We start from the raw sequence: 18,249 nt of genomic DNA, 5'->3' as shown, positions 1-18,249 counted from the left end.
AAAGATGAAACGTGAAGGTCTACTGGAAAAGTGACAATAGAGACAATAAAATGAGACAGGTCTATAAAACCATGGATGACAGAGGAAGGGTAGAGGAGACAGGTGTTAACTGTCTCTTCCTACCCAAGAATTAAGGGTCAGGAAATTAAACCAGAAAGGAACAGGTTCAAGACAAATGACAGGAGGTCTTGCATTGCACACTGTGTGTTTAGGCTGCAGAACTTCTTACCATGAGATTTTGTGGATGCCTTTACCTGACTTCAAAAATTGGCTGGACAAATCCAGGGAAGAAACAATTCACAGACACCTATGAAGTGTACAACCAATCTTCTAGCACGAGGTCCCTCAGCCTCACAACACTGGAAGCTAAAAGAGTGTTCAGAGGAAGTACTCCTACACACTTGTCCTGTCTTTATACTCTTTCCTCTTTCAGCCACTGTTGGAGATACTGGACTGGAAGGATTCTCAGACCTGGCTCAGTAGGGTCCTTCTTATATTCCTGTGGCTTTCCATAGCCAGGCTGACCCAGAAATCACAGTCAAATAGTAGCTATATAACAAAATTATTTTGATGCATTAAATTATATTGGAGATGGATGGACAAGGGAGCAAACAACAGAGCTCATATCAAGAAGGATTTTTTTTCCCTCTGCCCTAAAGCTGGAAGGAGGTCTGAGGTCATTTAAACCAGTCATCCTAGTACAGATCCTTGCTGGGAATAACATCTGTTCTTGAGTGCTAACCCCCTCAATGCCTTGTTACAGAATTTTTAAGACCAAATCCCCTTTCTCTGTTGATAAACACAGAGCCTTTTCAGCAGATCATGTGTAACAGGGCCAACCCCCTTGAATTCCATTCCATTTTCCTGACCTATCTATCACACTATTTACGGCAGCCTCTCCACACTAATCCTTTTATTATGATCTGACTCAATTTTCCTGGCCTATGAGTGCAATGGGGAAAAAAAGGAGGGGTGTTAATCCTTCTGACCTTGTTGTCCCAGTTCTGTACCATCTGTGACGAGGAATTCAGAGGAGGGAAGTCTGATTCTCCTGAGCCCACTGTCCTCAGGCCATCTTTGTCTGGAAAGAGGGAAACGCTCGCTTTGGTAGGTTCAGCCTGTACCTTCGTAGAAAGTTGTTGTGGCAAAACCCCTTTTCATGGACAGACACTTCCTACAGGACTGATTACTAGACTACCTCTCCAGCCAGAGAGGATGGAGAGATGGAGGGAATAATGTCCTCCACCACCATCAGACTCTGTTTACTCATTCCTCCTGTACCACCTCACTGGTCCTTCAGCAATAGTGTCTATTGGTTCTCCCCAGCCACCAGAGCAGGAATCAATGAAAAGTGAAAGACAATCAAACATCTCTCAGAATTTTTCTGGAAATGCTGCATATGAAGAAAAAATCTTGCAGATCACTCCACCTCCCCCACTGGCCAAGTCTAGCTTGTCCCCTCCACCACCAGGTGTTTCCTCTTTGCAAGCAGTTGCATCTCCATAAACCTGCCAGACTATTTCATAGTAGGTTTGAGCACTCACACCAGGAAGCTTCCATGTATCCTCAGAGCCACCCCAATATTCTCCTTTTTTGCCCAGCTTCATCCCATACCTCTGACTTTGCCCATCTTTTGCCACCTTAAATAATCTCTTCTTTTCCTTGGTGTTTACAGTCCTCAAATACTTGTAAACTGTTATCATATCATCATTTAGCCAAGCTCTACATATTTAGTTCTTTTAATCTTTCCTCATAAATAAGTCCCTCCAGCCCTTTCATCATTTTTGTTGCTCTTCTCTGAATTGCCTCCAATTTATCACCCTCCTTCAGCTAGCGTAGCACCCGGGTTTGAATGCCAGGTTTTCCAGACTGGTCTCACTACAGCCTTGGAAATAACATGAATAGGGCCTGGATGTTTCTCGATGTACTTGAGTGCAAAGATGTCAGGAAAGCTAACTCATTTCATACATGGAGCACTAGGTAATACAACTCAAGACTATCTCTTAAAGCACAGGACCTCTCAGCAGCTTCTTCTTCATGAAGAAGCAGCTTCATGGAAGGTGGGGAGAAGAAGATACATGGACAGGCAGGAAGGATATCCTCCAGCTGAACATGGCACCCAATTATGAACACTTACTTACTCACACACCTCGAGAAGAGATGGAAAAGGTGCATGTACACACACATACATATATGCTCACTCCACAAATAAACCCACATACAATTGCCTGCATCACACACAGGCACATATACAAATGCACACAGGAGCACATATACATGGATAATACAGGTGAAGCTGAGGATGGAATGACATACATGCGCAAACAGATTTTGTGCATGCACAGATGTGACCTGACATAAGACAGACAAAGCCTAGCAGAAAACGGTTATCTCCCTGTTCACAAACATACATGTTCTCATGCATAAACCAATGTTCCCAGAGGAAGCATAGCTCATGGAGTCCTCATAGTAACCTAAAAATACACAGGCAGCTCTGACCCATCTGGTCTACAGATTGAGCGCATGAACCATGGAAAGAATGAATACAAACATATGACACCTTGCCTTCAGGCAACTGGTAGCCTGTACACCATCCTGAGACACAGTCTGCACATCTATAGCACCTTCGATGGTGATTATCTTATCACCCAAACCATTCAGAAGTGAGGTGAGTGCTGAGGAGTATAGAGGGGAAGGAAGGGACTTCCCCACAGGCCAGTTGTGGCAGAGCTGGGGATCTCTCCTGCTACTCTGTGACCCTCTCTCCAAGTCATGTTATTGATGATCCTTCCTCACAACAACATTTTCTCCATCTCTCCACTATCAGACTAACTGACATCCAGAGGAGTCAAAAGCACCTACAGTTTCTTGCAAACAGTCCTTCCCCTACCGCTTACCAAAACCAGACAAGCGCTAACCTTGTGTGTGGGTGTCTCTGCTGGGTAGGGAAGAACATGTGTTCTTGGACCCCAGACAAGTCTCACCTCTGTGAAATTCATGATGCACCATCAGCTCCCCAAAGCGTGTCCTGGAAAAAAATTCTACGCTAAAGGGCTGAAAATCTGGAGATGTGTTCCCCAGGGTGACTGCAAATGGGAAGGAACAGCCCCAGCACATCAGCTGGGTCAGCACAGGAGGATGGATAGGCCTCACCTTCAACAGCAAGACAGATTCTCCTACAGGGTTTTGATCCTGTGCCTATCTCCATGGCATCTGGTGTTATGCTATAAGGCACCTTGTAGCCACTGTGTCTACCCAAACCAGGGCTGCCTGGGAACCTTAAAGACTCCCTGCAAGAGGCAGCATCTAGAGACCAAACCCACCAAGTCATTCACCTCAACCTGGCTCCTAATGGCTTGTTTCCCACCCCTTATAATGCTGTGGAAAGAGTGACAACTGCCCTTCCCTCCTTCTGTACCTCAGCAGTCAGCTGGAACTGGGTGTCCTCTTGGCTTACGAGTGTTGAGCAAATGAGGTCATTTCTCCTCAGTGACAGAAAATTATTTGGTCAGTCCTGTCTGTGAGGAAAGCAGTTCATCTCAGGCAATGACTAGGTACCCCTGAGCTCCCAGAAGACCCAAAGAACTGCTATAATCCCTTAAAGAGAAGGTCAGGGGACAGCAAAGCAAGCCACAAAAGTAATACCAGCTGGGGAGCACAGGAAAGCCAGGGCACAAAAGCAGGTCTGCTAAAGTGAAGCTGTAACTGCTGCCAGACCATCTCACCACTGAAGCAAACACAACAGCAGTCCCACAATCATTGTCACCTCCAAAGTGCCAAGGTTGACTCATCTGGGGCTTTAAATACAGCCTTCATCTAGTTCACAGCTGCAGGAAACCCATCCTGACCCAGCAGAGAGAAAGGTGGGTCATAGCCCTTTGGTCCTCAACCTGAGCTTTGTAGTCTCCGCTTCCAGTCCATAAAGAGGACCTCACCCCCACCCAGCACGGGAGGTGGCTCCCATGCATTCAGCCTGCCTCCCTCCAGTGGCTCAACCCCCCGTCCTCCTTCACCCCTCTTCCCACACAGAAAGGCATTGGGAGGCACTGAGATCTGCCCCTACAGAACCCTGAAGAGAGCCCAAGCACCTGCCTGTAACTCAGCATCGGGACCAGCCTGGACAATCCCCACCAGCAGAACCCACAGTGCTACCAGGGAAGCTCCAGCTTTACTACTGGCAGCCTGGGATCCCTCACTGTACAGAACAGCTCTGCTCCTCCATGGAGGAGAAAAGCAAAAGCTCCTCTGTTCCCAGAAAAGGGGATATTTCCATGGAGCACATTTGTGCTCCACCTAAGCTGCTCCTGTCCTACTCTGGTGCCCAAGCACGGGTGACGGCTGCAAGTGTGTTTGGGGGACATCACATCCCTTTCCCAGAGCAGGGTGCCTCTTATCAGCTCACAAGAGTGTGAGGACAGAGATGTTCCCTGCATGTTCTCTGCCCTCCCTCACACTAATAAAAGAAACAACTTAGCCCAGGCCTGCACTTATAGGGGACCGAGGGAAAAAACACAGTATTTGGGATAAAGGAGAGAGCAGCTGCGTCTCCCTCTCTCAGCAAATGTGCTGATATTTTCTGACACAGCTGTTGACAGCTTTGGGAGGTTTCAACAGGCCCTGATGTGACTACTAGCTTTTCTCCCAGTTGAGCAGTGCTCTCCACCACTCTTCAACAGGGTCAGATAAGGCAGCTGCACTCTGCCTGGAGCTGCATCTGGCTTCTGACATGGCCCAGGTAGGAACAAACATCATGGACATCATCACAGCTATGCTTGCCTCCCTCCTGCCTTCCCCTACTGCCTGTGGTTTTTACCTTTCTGATTTTAACCACAAGCCACCCCCCAGCAAAAACTATACCTCTGTATGGCCCCCTTTCCCAAATGCCCTCTCTACCCTCCTAGCAGCTTCTGCTCCACAGCTTAGCTTTGCACTGGCACAGGGGATCAGACAGCATATTCCCAAATACCCACTTTGCCTGGGGCTGGGTGAAGAAAGGGAAAGGCCACACATCCACAATTCTTCCCTTGGTGTTGTAGTTTTTGACAAGGGAAGAGCAATGAAAGTAGCTTGCTTCATAACAACAAATCTGCATGCTTGTGGGTTGAATGTCCTGAAAGCCAGCCACTTTCCAAAGGAAAATAATGGGGTGAGGAGGGTGGCAGGTGAGGAAGGGGCTGGAGGATGGGAAAGGTTTCTAGGCTCAGGAAATCAGTGGGAATAAAGTGGCTGTTTCTCACCCCCAGCACCGCATAGGCAGCTTCTTCACTGCTGCTGGTACAGTCTGCACAGCGCAGGGAGGGGAGAGGGGGGCTGTATTTAAATATATTAATAATGCATGCTCCATGCAAATGAATCTTTCTTTGAATATTATATTAGTGATGCTGTCAGGCTGCGCTTCCCGGGACCCAGGAGTGACAGTGTTTGTGGGGACCAGGCAGGGTGGGGATCCATGTCACCAGAAATCCCCTCATACCCAGGTATAGCCCCCTTTCTCCCCCTCCACCCCAGCTCCCCCACATCACACACACTCCCACTCCCTCCCACCTCCCGGTGCATGACAAATTCCTTGGCTTGCAGCATGCAATGCAGCCAGGCTCCCCAGTTCCCTAGGCCCCTTCCAGGGACATGGACCCTCCCCGCTCCCTACATAATCTTTACCCTACACACACACACATCCCCCGCCTCCAATCTCAGCAATCCTCTCTGTGCTTCATAGCTTGGTTTGTAGCTCCCTACTTCCAGGGTGGGGAGAAGGGTTGTGCTCTCCAGCCTTTAGGGGAAAAGGAGAGGAAGCAGCTCCTAAGTCTGGCCTGCACATGTGCCCCTACTTTGTGTGCACACACCAGCCCTCAGCAGCAGACGCTTGCGTGAGTCCAGAGTGGGTGCCAATGGACCGCGGGCTGTGCACGGCTGCAAGATGCACGCGCCCGCAGTGCACAAGTGATGCTCTCCTCCCCATCGCCAACACCTCCTTCCCTGGGTGCTTGCAAGGATGTTTGTAAGCATATTGTTTCTGCATAGCCACCCCTGCCTCCCCACACATACCTACATGCAATACACACATGTATGCTCACATGCATGCACGCAGAGGTAGGGGGGGAGCCACACCAGCACACACACAAGAGGGCATTACACACAGCAGCTCCTGAATATGCTGCCTGCTGCAGCATTAGCAGATTTATGCTGCCTTTCCCCAGCCAGATCCAAGCTCTGGAATGGGAACAGCAGCAGCTGTACACTCCTGCCTGTCCTGGGATGAGAATAGGATGCGTCTGTTCGTCTCTCCCCCACCCCCATGCCTCCTCCTTCCCCCTCCTCTTGCTCCCATTCATTAATTCAGCTTCTCCTCCCCCCATCCCATGCCCCAAAGCAGGAGGATCCTTATGTATAAAAATGTGGGCATGCTTTCTCTGGTGGAACAAATGGGCATGCAGACACCCTGCAAGCAATGCATATACAAGTACATATGCATTCGAGTAGCTGTCCTGGGCCCCTACATAAATATCCAGCTCCCACCACCACACACGCAAACTCACACACCCGACAGACACCACGCAATGACTTTTCTGCAGCCAGTCAGTCTCCCAGCAGAGCAGTGTAAAAGCAGAGCAGAGATTTACTCACTCCCCTGCATCCAAACCAGGCGAATGTTCACACACCACACAGACACACACACACGCACATACACACACACACACACAGACACACACATCACTGTCTGCAAAGGCTTCCCAACAAAGTTTGCAAAGAGGCAGGGAGCAGGGGGCTGTGGGATGAGGCTGTCTCCTTCTCTCTCCCATAACTGCAGGCAATATACATATATGTCTATCTGTATGTATGTATGTGTGGGGGTATGTACATATACCTATAGCTATACCTATACATATATATGTATACTCACACAAAGACACATACATATGTATACATACATGTACATGTATCCCCTCTTCTTGCAAGGTCTGAATAGAAGCAGACCAGCCAAACCCAGCTGCGTGCAGCCAGCCCTGGACCTGTTCAGCATCCTGATCCTAAGCAAGTGCACGTACACACACACACACACACTTAAAGGGAGACCTGTCTCCAAGCCTCTCTCCCTCTCATCACCCCATCTTACGCCCCCACCCCTCCACTTCCCCATCTCCCTTGCACTCACCCCTTGCCTTCATCCTCAGATCAGAGACATCCCCCCCCAAGGGAGTGCATGCACGGGCTGGAGGAGAAAGGCAATCCATCCATCCTGCCCTTCTCCCCACCTCGGTCCTCCCCCTCCAATCTCAGCCGCTTCTCTGAGAGGCGACACAGATGACAACAGGGAGCCGAGGACACGCGAGGCAGCTGCACAAGGACTGCACACAAAAATGTGTCGCAGACACATCACACATGCACACATACCTGCTTCTGGAGGGGTGACTGCTCCCAGCTTCCATACGGGGCATGACAGAGATGAAGTGGAGGCACAAAAGACCCCTGTCTTCAAGCAACTTGCAGCCCTGCAGATGGTGTGGGGGGGTATCCCCCACCTTGTGTCACCCTTTGGAGCTGTGCTGTCCCCTGCCCCACAGCTGTCTCATTCCCGGCTGCACCTAGGCAGCGCTCCCAGCCACGCACACACGCGAGCACGCCAGGCGGGGACGGAGCAGCAGTCCAGGGAGGGCACGCACAGCCGGAGGATTTGCTGCCTTCGCCGCATCCGCATCACTGGGGGAAGAAGGCAGAAAGGGCTGTAGTGGCATTTAAAACGCAAGTGATTAATTCACCACAGGCTCGGCTGATAGGGCTCTGGGACCAGAGCCGGCACTGCTTCTCCCAGCTGGGAAGGCTGTGACAGGCAAAGGTCCCTCTCTCATGGAGCCAGCTCCGAGCTCTCCTTGCCTGCACAGCCACGGCTCCGGTGCAGGCGGAAAGGGGTGGGCCTCCACCGGAGACATGAGCACGCATGCAACAGCTGCTGGGCAACAGCACACACGCACACAATTTCCTTACAAGAGCTGCTGAAGAGCTACACACAACATACAACAGCTTCCCAGGAACACACACAAGCAACAGCTGCTGGGGAATCACTCACACACACACACACACACACACACACACACACACACTACAGCTTCTCAGAAAGCAAGTCACCTACATGAAAATACAACAGCTTCTAGGAACGATACAGGTACAAGCAACAGCTCCTGAGGAGTTACACACACACGTATGCATGGAACAGCTATACACCTACTGACACAGGTATGTGCAATAGCCATGGGAAACTACACCTTGATACATGCCCCTGCAGTATTTGCTAAGAAAATTGACACATAAAAATGCAACAGGAGATGGGGGAAACCTTTCATCCACATACAAACACACACATGCAGCTGCTCTGGGGAGACTGTCTTTCACACACCTCCTCAAATCGCTACACACAGAAATACAACATCTCCTCAGAAATCACCCGTAACTACATACCCTCATGTACATGCAACAGTTTCCTGCAAGATCTTCCACCTCCCTATGCCCAAAGCCACACATGTCATTGCTGATGGAGTGATGCCCACAGTCAGAAAAAAACATCCATGTGCACCAGGTGCTGGGGAGCCAGCCACAGCTCAGCCCCCAGATATTCCACACAGGCAATACCTGCTAGGAAACCACCTTACCAAACACGGTGACTCTTCAGAAGTTCCTCCCCAGCCCCTTCACAGAAAGCACACACACACATGAGAGCTAGACATTAATAATCCCTGCACAGACATGTGGATGCACAGACCACGACTAAAGGGACACGATGCATCCCTCGCACTCACTGCAGCTCTGGAAGGACTGCCTGTCTCACATGCAACAGCTGCCAAGAAACTTAGGAACGTAGGACATTGGATGGGAGCTGGCTTCCTGGGATGTTGAATCCGGTCTCCTGCTATTCCAGGCAACCACATCATATATTCTTGCTCAGAAATGTCTCAAGGTCCATCCTGGTGCTGTGAGACTATTTGCTCCCTGATCAGAGGCTGTCCTGGTCCCTGGCCACTCTGATGTTAGAAACCTGCCCCAACACCTACATTTACTCATGACCCATTCACACCCACATGTTCTTGTACCAGCTGACTGTCCTTCACATGGGCACGCATAGAGGTTGCAAGAACAAATGGAAATGCTCTGAAACCTCCACTTGCAGATGAACAGACACCATCTGCACCCCTGCTCACACAAACATACACACATGCAACAGCTGGGTGAAGACATTCTCCTCAGCATAAATATCAACATGCTTGCAACAGCTTCTAGGAAAACAGACACCTAACCCTGCCACCCGCAGCATTCACGTGCACAGACGTACAAATGTATGTAACCTCTGATGGGAAACTAATGACTGTCTTCATGCAGTCTGAGAACTGTAGAGGAATTACTCTGACACACACCCCCCACTGCAAGCAGCACTATTATTAAATGCATTACATTGTGATGTCCAGTTTTGCATCTAAATAAGCTCCCCTGTGGCCCACCTACCCATCCTTATAGTTATTGTATAAGTCCAGAACAATGAAATTACCCCATCTATCTCACACCTGCAGATCTACAGTGGGATGGTGAGCTCCTTTGACCCTCCTACATATTTTTCTCTCTGTTGGGAGAGAAATAACCTCACACATATCCAAACCCAGCAAGTACAGGACTGGCCCTAGCCTTCTCATGTGCATACAACAGCCTCAGGGACAGGACAACAAACCCACAAACACTACACTACATCGTGGGGGGGGGGGGGGGGGGGGGGCAGCAAACAATCAGGATCCCTACAGGAATGAGTTGCCTCCCTCTAAACACAGGCAACAAATGAAAAGGACTCATCTACAAACCTAGCCCCAGGCACCACCACACACACCGCCTAGATGGCACGAAGAAACAAGTTGGTCTACCAGATACCTGTTGAAAATGACACATAGAGGAAGCTCTTTTACTCCAAACCTGCAAATGCCAGTGGGAAAAAACACATACACACACACACACAGAGACACACTCCTCAGAGAAACAGGAGGTGAGCAGCTCTGAGGACACTTCTGGATGTTCCCTGGACCATCTGTAGATGTCTGTTCCCAGTGGATTAAATGCCAAAGCTACTCACTCCACGTGGGATGAGAGGAGAAGGAAGCTTGTCTTGGCAATTACAGACTTTAGTTTCTTTGCCTTTTATCACTTTGGGGGTTATGACTGTGGGGTTTTTCCTCCAAGCTCTTTTCAAGCTAAAAGCTAAAGGAACAGAGACTTGCTTCCATCTTTCTTTGCCCCCTCCAAGGACAGACACTATCTAATCTTGAAAGGTGCTGAAGTAGGAGAAGAAGTTTCCAACTCCAAATTAATGCAAGATTTTCTCCTGCTTGAGTTTCTCTAGGATCACCTTGCAGTCTGTTTGGGATGAGTCTCCCAGAGGCTCTCCTGCTGGCACAGATCTGTTCTGGACTTAAGTGCTGGGGCAGGATCCTTGTGCTGCCAGGGACCATGGGGGTCAAACAGTATTTGCTCATACTCCCACTGTCCCAGGAACAATACTTAAATCCAGCAGAACAAAACTGCCCCGAGAGACAAGCAGAAGCAAGCACCACATCTCCAGCTGTGTGGGACATTTGGGTCCTTGATCTGATTGCTTATTTGTCCCATTGCAGATGATCATCCAGAGGGTACAGAAGCTCAGCCCCATGTTTATTTTGCAGAGGCTCTGACCTTATCAAAAGCCCTGGAAAGACTCTGCTGTTTGTTACTTCACGAGTAAAAACAAAACTTTCACCAAGAAAAAAATCTCCTAAGGATGTCATAGCTACTTTAAGTTGGCTGCATAAGTGCTTCATTCTCTATGTCCAGCCCTACAGGAGAAGAATCACCTTCTAACTCTTTCATGCCAGTGCCTCTGAGACCACCACCCTCCAGCCAGGCCTGACCTCTCTGTCCCCTTAACGGGGATGGAAACAGCCCTGAGAACCTCCTTGGTTTATACCTTTCTGCTCAGCTGCTTCTCTGTTAGGCCTCTACATCCTCTAAGACTGGAGATGCTGTAAGGGGTGAGCAAGGCAGCTGACCTTATTAGAGCAATTCCCTAGTGTTATTCCAACATATGCCAGGGAGCTGTTAAGTCCCAGAATAGCCCAGAATCTGGGAGTCACAAAGGTGATGATAAAACTGTTTTTTTAACCCTCTGTGCCCAGGCTGGGGAATACTGGAGGTAATGTTCAACATGGATGGTACTTCTATGGAGTAGGGGCTGGGAGTGCAGACAGCCATTCTCCCCCTCTCCTCCATCACCTGGCCCTTGTGCCATTTGCCTGCACGAGGAGGGAAGAGTCAGGCAGGGAAGGCAGCCACCCAGTCTGCCTGTGCTGCCTTCGGTGTGTGCTGCCAGGGAAGGGAGTCTCACTGGGAGCATTTCCAGCTCGTGGAGTCAGCGGATCAGCCCTTCTCCTTCTCTGCCTCTTCCCCTGCCCATCTCTCCCAAGGGGTACAACTGAGTCCCACAGCTGGGGAAAACAGGCCCTGGGAGGAGGCTGGGCTCTGCCCTCGCTGCAGTCAGAATCTCTCCGCTGATCTATACTGCGGTGAGCAGTGACAGATTGATTTTACAGCTCTGCTTGGAGCCGGCCGCTGGCCCTGGGCTGTGGATGAATCATCTTTCTCTGGGCCTTGGCTTTTATTTCATTATTTTTCTGCAACTTCCCTCACAGGCAGCTAAAGAGAGAGCGAGAGGGAGAAAGACAAAGTTGGCAGATTTCCTTCCCTGCTTGTGTGCTCACAGACCCTCAGCTTGGCTTTGGGACTCTGGAAGGAGAGAGGGAAGGGATTGTTTTCCAGGGACTGACAGCTGTCAGGAATAAAGACATGAGGCTCCTTCTACATGGGTAGCTGCACATTGCAATGGCTGTGGGATACAGCAAGTACTGTAAGTGCTTCACAGCATGAACGCTTCCTGCACTGTTATGCCAATATCTCGTTCTTTGCCAAATGGAGAGGAGCCCATTTTTCATTACAAGGGGCAGCATGTTTGGAAATAACATCCCATGAGTGCATTGGACATTAACCTGCTTACAGCCTCCAGGGTGGAAGCACTTCCAGGTTCTCCCCTGATAGCTGTGGACCTAGAGGAGGGGTCAAGGTCTGTACGCTGCTGCGTCTATCAGGCTGAGAGGTCTCTCAGCGTGCCACAGCTAGAAGGTTCTTCTGGGATAAGGTAGCACCTCCAGTCATGGAATCAACCTTCTTCCCTCACCTGGCTGTGGATATTATAGACATTGCTCAGGAGGAACCAGGCTCAGTCCTAACTCTGTTGGTTACTGTGCCACCAAGAAGAGCAACAGTGAACGCAAGCAAGAAGGGAGCAGTGAAAATAAAGGGCAGGAAGGCATTGGGTTTTCCAGCCCTGGTCTGGAACTACAATGGGACAGTTCAAGCCTTCAAAGGCCCCAATAGCAGAAGGCAGTCTGGAGCAATTGGTGTCCCAAGGAAGAGCAGAAAACAGAGGGACTAACCCAAAGTGCAACAAACACATTCCTCTCTGCACCCCCAACACCTCAGGAGTGAACAGGAGCAAATCTGTGTTCTATCAGACTTGCTGCTGAAAAATCCCTTTGTCAGAGCTGGAGACCTACTCAGGGGTCCCTCACCTGTGCTGGCACCAGTCCTGCAAGAGGAGGAATAGCCAAGGGAACCCACCACCAATTTGGTCAGCTCCAGCCTTCTTCCCACGTGCTCCCCTCTCACGAGGGGCTTCACATCACCATGGGTGGTACATTCATTGCAATGGGTTCAGGATACCTTGGAGCTTTTTCCTCTCCAACAATATAGACTGCCTGTGGAAGGAGGGCTCCTCAGAGAAGAAATGCTAGATTTACTGAAGATGGATAGCTAGGACATTATGTCAAATGACACCCCAGGCTCACACATATCCTTTGTCTCTCCACCTGCCCTTGAGCAAATATCAGAGAGTGGCCTTGAAGATGACCAGAATGGCTCAAACCTTCAGAAGGCAAGGGCCTTTTTATCTGTAAAGATCAAGGGGTGGGAGGGGAAAAGGAGGGGAAGGGAAGGAAGACGGGAAAAGCAGGAGAGAGAGGTTTTCCAGAGGTCTGTCCCAGCAAGAAGGAGGGAGGCAGCAAAGTCCATCTCATCCACTTTGTGTAATCTTTTAATCTCTTGGGTTTTAATCTTTCACATCAGGAATGAGAGACATCATTAAGAGCAGAAAGAAATCCCAGTTGGAAGGAAGGTGGAGATGGTGAAGGGGACAAAAAGGTCTTTTATTTCCAGGCTTTCTGCCTTTTCCCTTTCTCTAAGGCTCTCTCTCTCCCCCTTCTTTTTTCTTCTCTGCTTATAAGCAATAATATAGGTAGTGACCTGACAGACACAGAAACACACTGGGTGCCTCAGCACTTGGAGAAAGGTCAGTGCCATGGCCTCTGTGTGATGCAGGTCGAGCCCTCCCATGGTGACAGTCTACAGTGGCACGGAGGCACAAGCCTCTGTGCCGCAAGTCATCTTGAAAAGCTCTTTGGGAGCCAGAGATGAACAGCAAACATTGCCAGCAAGGTCTCTTCTTGTTAGAGTCAGGGTGACCTGAAGAAGCCAGCCCACCCCTTACCTGGAGAGACAAGTTTTGGAGGGCAAAGGAGGACCTGGTGGCACCTGACTGCCTCGACCCACAGCCTCAAGGCTGGGCACTCCACATCTGCCCAATCCTGTGGATAATAATCCTCACCTCGGAGGGTGATTGTGAGAGGTTAATGAATTAACATTTGTAAAAGCTTTAGATAAAGGGCTAAGGATTATTACTGTTGTTATGCATGGAAACAGCTCTTAACGAGCATGTCCCACCTCCTCCCTCCTTCGAGCCTGGGGGATCATCTGACACAGATCCTGCCGCACAGGAACTCCCCCAGAGATGGAATTACAGGGAGAGTAACGGAGAGGGCTGCAGGCTGCCAGAGACACTAACCAGGGGAAGACAAATTGGGGGCACTCCATCAACCAGCAACCCACGCTGGGCTGTGGGGGCAAGATCCTCTCCATTCACTCTCTAACCACTGGTGACAGGTCCATCCCACTCCCGTCAAAGTTCAGCAGAAAACGGCTGCTGATTTCTGATCATGGCTAGCCAGCCCCTCCTCTTGCCCTTTCAAGGCTGTCGACTGACCTGAGATCGTTGCACAAGATACATTTGCTTTAAGGAAAGCTTAATCCCAAAAGGAAACCTCTGTGCTGCTGACCTGGGGATAGATTCAGAAACAACCCAGACAGACACTCCCTTTATAGTCGTAGGGAGAGGCTAGATGGGATCAGATTTTGGTGTCTCAAATCTTGTGCAAAATGTTTTCCAGGCTGGGGATGGGAACTAATTCAAAGCAGGAGTCTTAACATTATACATCTCTCCCTTACACACAAGCATAACCTCAAGAGAGAAGAGCCCTCCCTAACTTGCCTACTATAAATACACTAAACCACTTAAAATGGCTACGTTAAAAGAGAGCTGGTAATTTGATAGTGGTCTCCACTTAATTAGATTAAGCTCCTCTTGAACTCAAGGGCTGCAAGCAGCTGATCCTCCTTTCTTTTTCAGTATTATCCTGTCAGCTGCCATGCTGATGTGACCATCAAGCCTTCCTCCTTGCCTGGTCCTGGAGGGATGCTGACAGGGAAACCCTGGGGAACTAAAAACTGTTGTCAGGCAGTGACCCAGTAGAGCATTTAAACATGTGCCCCTAACCCTGAACTGAAGTGCCCGCTTGATGGAGCAGGGGCAAAGCGTTCCCTCAGTCAGGGAGAAGCTTCAGGGTCTGCCCTACAGCCAGGGTCCAGGGGATGCAGCTGGGACAAGCTTTCTGCTGAGACAACAGCTCTTATTCACTGGTCAAGTAGTGCTCTTCCTGGTTATCCTTGCCATGTTCACATGCCTTTTGCCTTCACTTTCTGAAACCTGTATATCCATGGCAAGAAAAAATGTGAACTGGAATATAGCAACAAGTATGAAGGTCACAAGGAGACAGAGACCAACAAAGTTTTGGCCACGGTGGCTGGCTAAGGACCTTTACAGGACCGCATGCAAATGCACATTTCCATGACATCCCATACTAATGAAGAGCGAATGGATGGGTTAAGGGCAAACCATGTCATCACAGGTCACTGGAGATGAAATCACGGTGCTCACCCATGCTCTGGGCAGCTGGATCACCAACTCTGCCATGGACCATGTCTGCGCCACACAGTGCAAAGCTCCAGACCCCAGAGCAGGGGGGCTGCACCCATACAGTGCCCAGCCTGGGCTGCTTAGCACTGCTGAAAATAAACAGTGGTGTTCACATCTTGGTGACAGAGTTTTTCAATCACATCTGGGGTAAAAATCAGCCTCTCTACACTGCAGTGTGTGAGAATTTGCACTTGAGCTAGGAAAATAGCAAATGGCACAGTTAGTCTTCCCTGCAATGAGAGACCAGAGGACAGCACTACCTTGGTCTTCTCCTCAGGAGACTAGAGCAGATGTTAATAAACCATACACATAGCCAGAAGCTTTTTTTAAATATATTGTTTTCCTGATTTCTCGCTTGGAGGGAAATTAAGTGACCTGTTTGTAGGTTACTGGGGCTAGCTGGCAGAGTCTGTAGTCTGAACATCATTGATAATAAAAGTCACCTGAAAAGAAGAGTTGAAGTTGTTCTGGTCTTAGGGCAGGGGATGGATTTGGTCAACTCCTGAGGGCTTGTCAAGCCTCCCTAGCAATGCAGTCAGTCAGTCAGTACCTTTTGCATGAGTCCAGTTGCCGGTCTCCTTGGAGTCTGATCCAATTCTCACTCAAATCCAGGTTAATTGTGACACTGCTCTTATTGGAGTGACACCCTTCCTACCCAGGTCCTTCAATCCCTGCTCAGTGAACTTTATTCTGTCCCTAGAAGGGCTGTATTCTGCACAAGTTGCCCCCTCCATAAAACACCCACAGATTTTGGGAACTAAAATTCCCAGACCTTTTGCTCTCCATCAACAATGGAGGAAGTTGGCTTTAACAACAGGCAATTTGCTATTCTGTATGTTCTTAATTAATATTAAAATCTATGTTAGGTTGTTTTGTTGTGGTTTTTTCTTCAATCCTCTATCTCTTTGTTATTTATTCGTTTTGATTTTTTATTTTACCTCATTAATGTAGTGGTGATTTAGATGCAGTTTCCTCTCTCTGCTGCACTTAATGAGTCGTCAGCTTTATTCACTCTCACCCGCGTCCTCATGGGAGCATGCTTTGATTTTCTAGTGGGTGCATGAAAACACAGATTAAAGCAATTAGACAGAAATAATCTTAGGGAAAGGGGAGAGAGATCCAGAGCGCCTAATTATACCATTTTAATCAAGACACAATTATGCAGAGACTTTTATAGATTATAAATTAACCAAACTCCAAAGGCAGAAAAAATATCATTTTAAATATGGTTCATTATGCTTGTTGTTTCTGCCTTGTGATCTCTCCCAAACTGGACTTCAGGGTTCATTTAGAAAAAGCTCTGGACAAGGTTTTGCAGAAATGGAGGAGAAATAGACTTAGAAGACCCTGGTTCCTAGGACCAGGGTCTGGAAATGGCCTCTAGAAGCTAGGGAACCATAGCCACGTTTCTCACTCACTGATCTCACCAGTCTTTTCCCAGTGAACTAAGTGCACCTGCTGGTAGGTCAGTCTTGACTGAAGACCTCCAGCTGCCTGCATGGGTCAGGTGAGGAAAGACCCAGTTCAGAGGTCTGGGTTTTGCTTTGTCCTAACAGGCTATGCTGAGCTGCCAGCGAAGGACTGTGGGTACTGTAGTCTAAGAAGCAATTTCCCAAACTACAAACATTCCAATTAGAAACACAGTGAGTGGGCAAACAAAACACATCAGGCTGGATGTGTTTTCTTCTGAACCCTGGAGGAACTTAAGCCAGCTGCTCCAGATTTATTGCAGCAAAACCACAAGGCACTTAGGCTGTCAGAGCACGTAGGAAGGTGTTCTGCTCCTGCTATGCCTGCAGAGGAGCCAGGGAGATCCCCCCTCCCCAAGACCTTCAGGGAATGCTGGTTTCCCATGTAGCTGTCATAGTACTTTATGATGGGGAAGGTGTCCAGAGCTTGGGCAGAAACAGGCAGGCCAGTTCAGGCACCTCTGATTTTGTGGCTGCAGCCCAGCGATGTCTGTGAGGCATCGTGCTGCTCACTTTTGCTGTGAGCACAGCACCAGCGATCCCTCCTGCACTGACATGCAGCACTCCTTGAGCAGTTCACAAAGAGCTTCCAGGTGTCAGGGAGACAGGAGTGGGCTCACTGCAGCGATCCTTGGCTTTCCACAAGGTTTGCCAGCAAGTCTTCTGAAAGGTTTTTCTGCACTGTAGCCTGCACAAAACTCTTCTCCAGGAGAGTCTGCTGCTAGGCATCTCTCACAAGGATGTCTCAACCTATCAGGGCTTCACCAGGCCCCTCTCCATTTCCATGGCCACCCCATGCCATGAGCAGCAGTGCTGAAATGGCTGCTGCCCCCCTCTCTGTTAAGGGCAATCCTCTGATCTGCCAAGGGACGGGCTTCAACCATCTTCCACCTGCAAGTCAGTCCTGGTGATACTCATGCAGACTGTCTGAAAAGTGGGGATGGCTGGGATATTCCCAGAGCTGGTTTATCCGAGCAACAGGACACCACCAGGATAGGCAGTTGGGGAAGGGGGCTGATGGATCCTGCTATTGAGCCTGAGGGTCAGCAGTCCTTCCAAGGTGTGAAAGGCAGTGCCTTCCCTCAGCTGCCCTGTGCCGGAGCCATGCTGTACCCATTCTGGAGCCATGTCTCAGAGGGGAAAAGCCTGGGCTGTATGCATCTGTGTCTGAGTGGTGGGATTGCTGTGAGCTGATGGAGGCAGACGTGGGTGCGTAGCAGGAAGATTCCTGGGATATCTCTCCCTTGTAGCCTCCTCACCCATTTTCTCCTTCCCCTTCCCGCAGTGAAGAAAGCAGGGCTGCAGGCTGCTGCCCTTGATCCCCGTTGCCTCCTACATCCAGGGTAAAGCCAAGAAGGGCTGTAAGGCTTTGGGGGTGGCCCCGTTCCCCATCTGAGGGCTCTGTCCGGTGGGTGAGCAGTGGTATCGGAGTGCCCTCTGCTGGCCCCATTTCTGGACTATTTGGACTGTCCAAGCCTTGCACACCCCCAGAACCCCTGGAAAGTTGGGTCTTGGCTTGTCCCCACCAGGCCCTGACACCCTCACCATGGTGGGCACCACTCCATCAGCAATACA

At 49.6% G+C, this 18,249-nt stretch overlaps 1 long non-coding RNA gene across 1 annotated transcript in view; it reads right to left on the bottom strand.

The window, feature by feature from the left end:
* Window positions 1-7,891, bottom strand: part of LOC141944544 (uncharacterized) — a 50,269-nt gene extending 42,378 nt beyond the window's left edge. The window contains exon 1 of the long non-coding RNA XR_012629259.1: window positions 7,393-7,891. This is a non-coding gene — a long non-coding RNA (uncharacterized LOC141944544). The remainder of the gene's footprint in view (window positions 1-7,392) is intronic.
* Window positions 7,892-18,249: the final 10,358 nt, after the last annotated feature.

This window comes from Strix uralensis, chromosome 5 (genome assembly GCF_047716275.1).
Source record: "Strix uralensis isolate ZFMK-TIS-50842 chromosome 5, bStrUra1, whole genome shotgun sequence".
Lineage (NCBI taxonomy): Eukaryota > Metazoa > Chordata > Aves > Strigiformes > Strigidae > Strix > Strix uralensis.
Note: the sequence above shows the minus strand (reverse complement) of the source record. Positions and strands in the feature narration are given on the sequence as shown.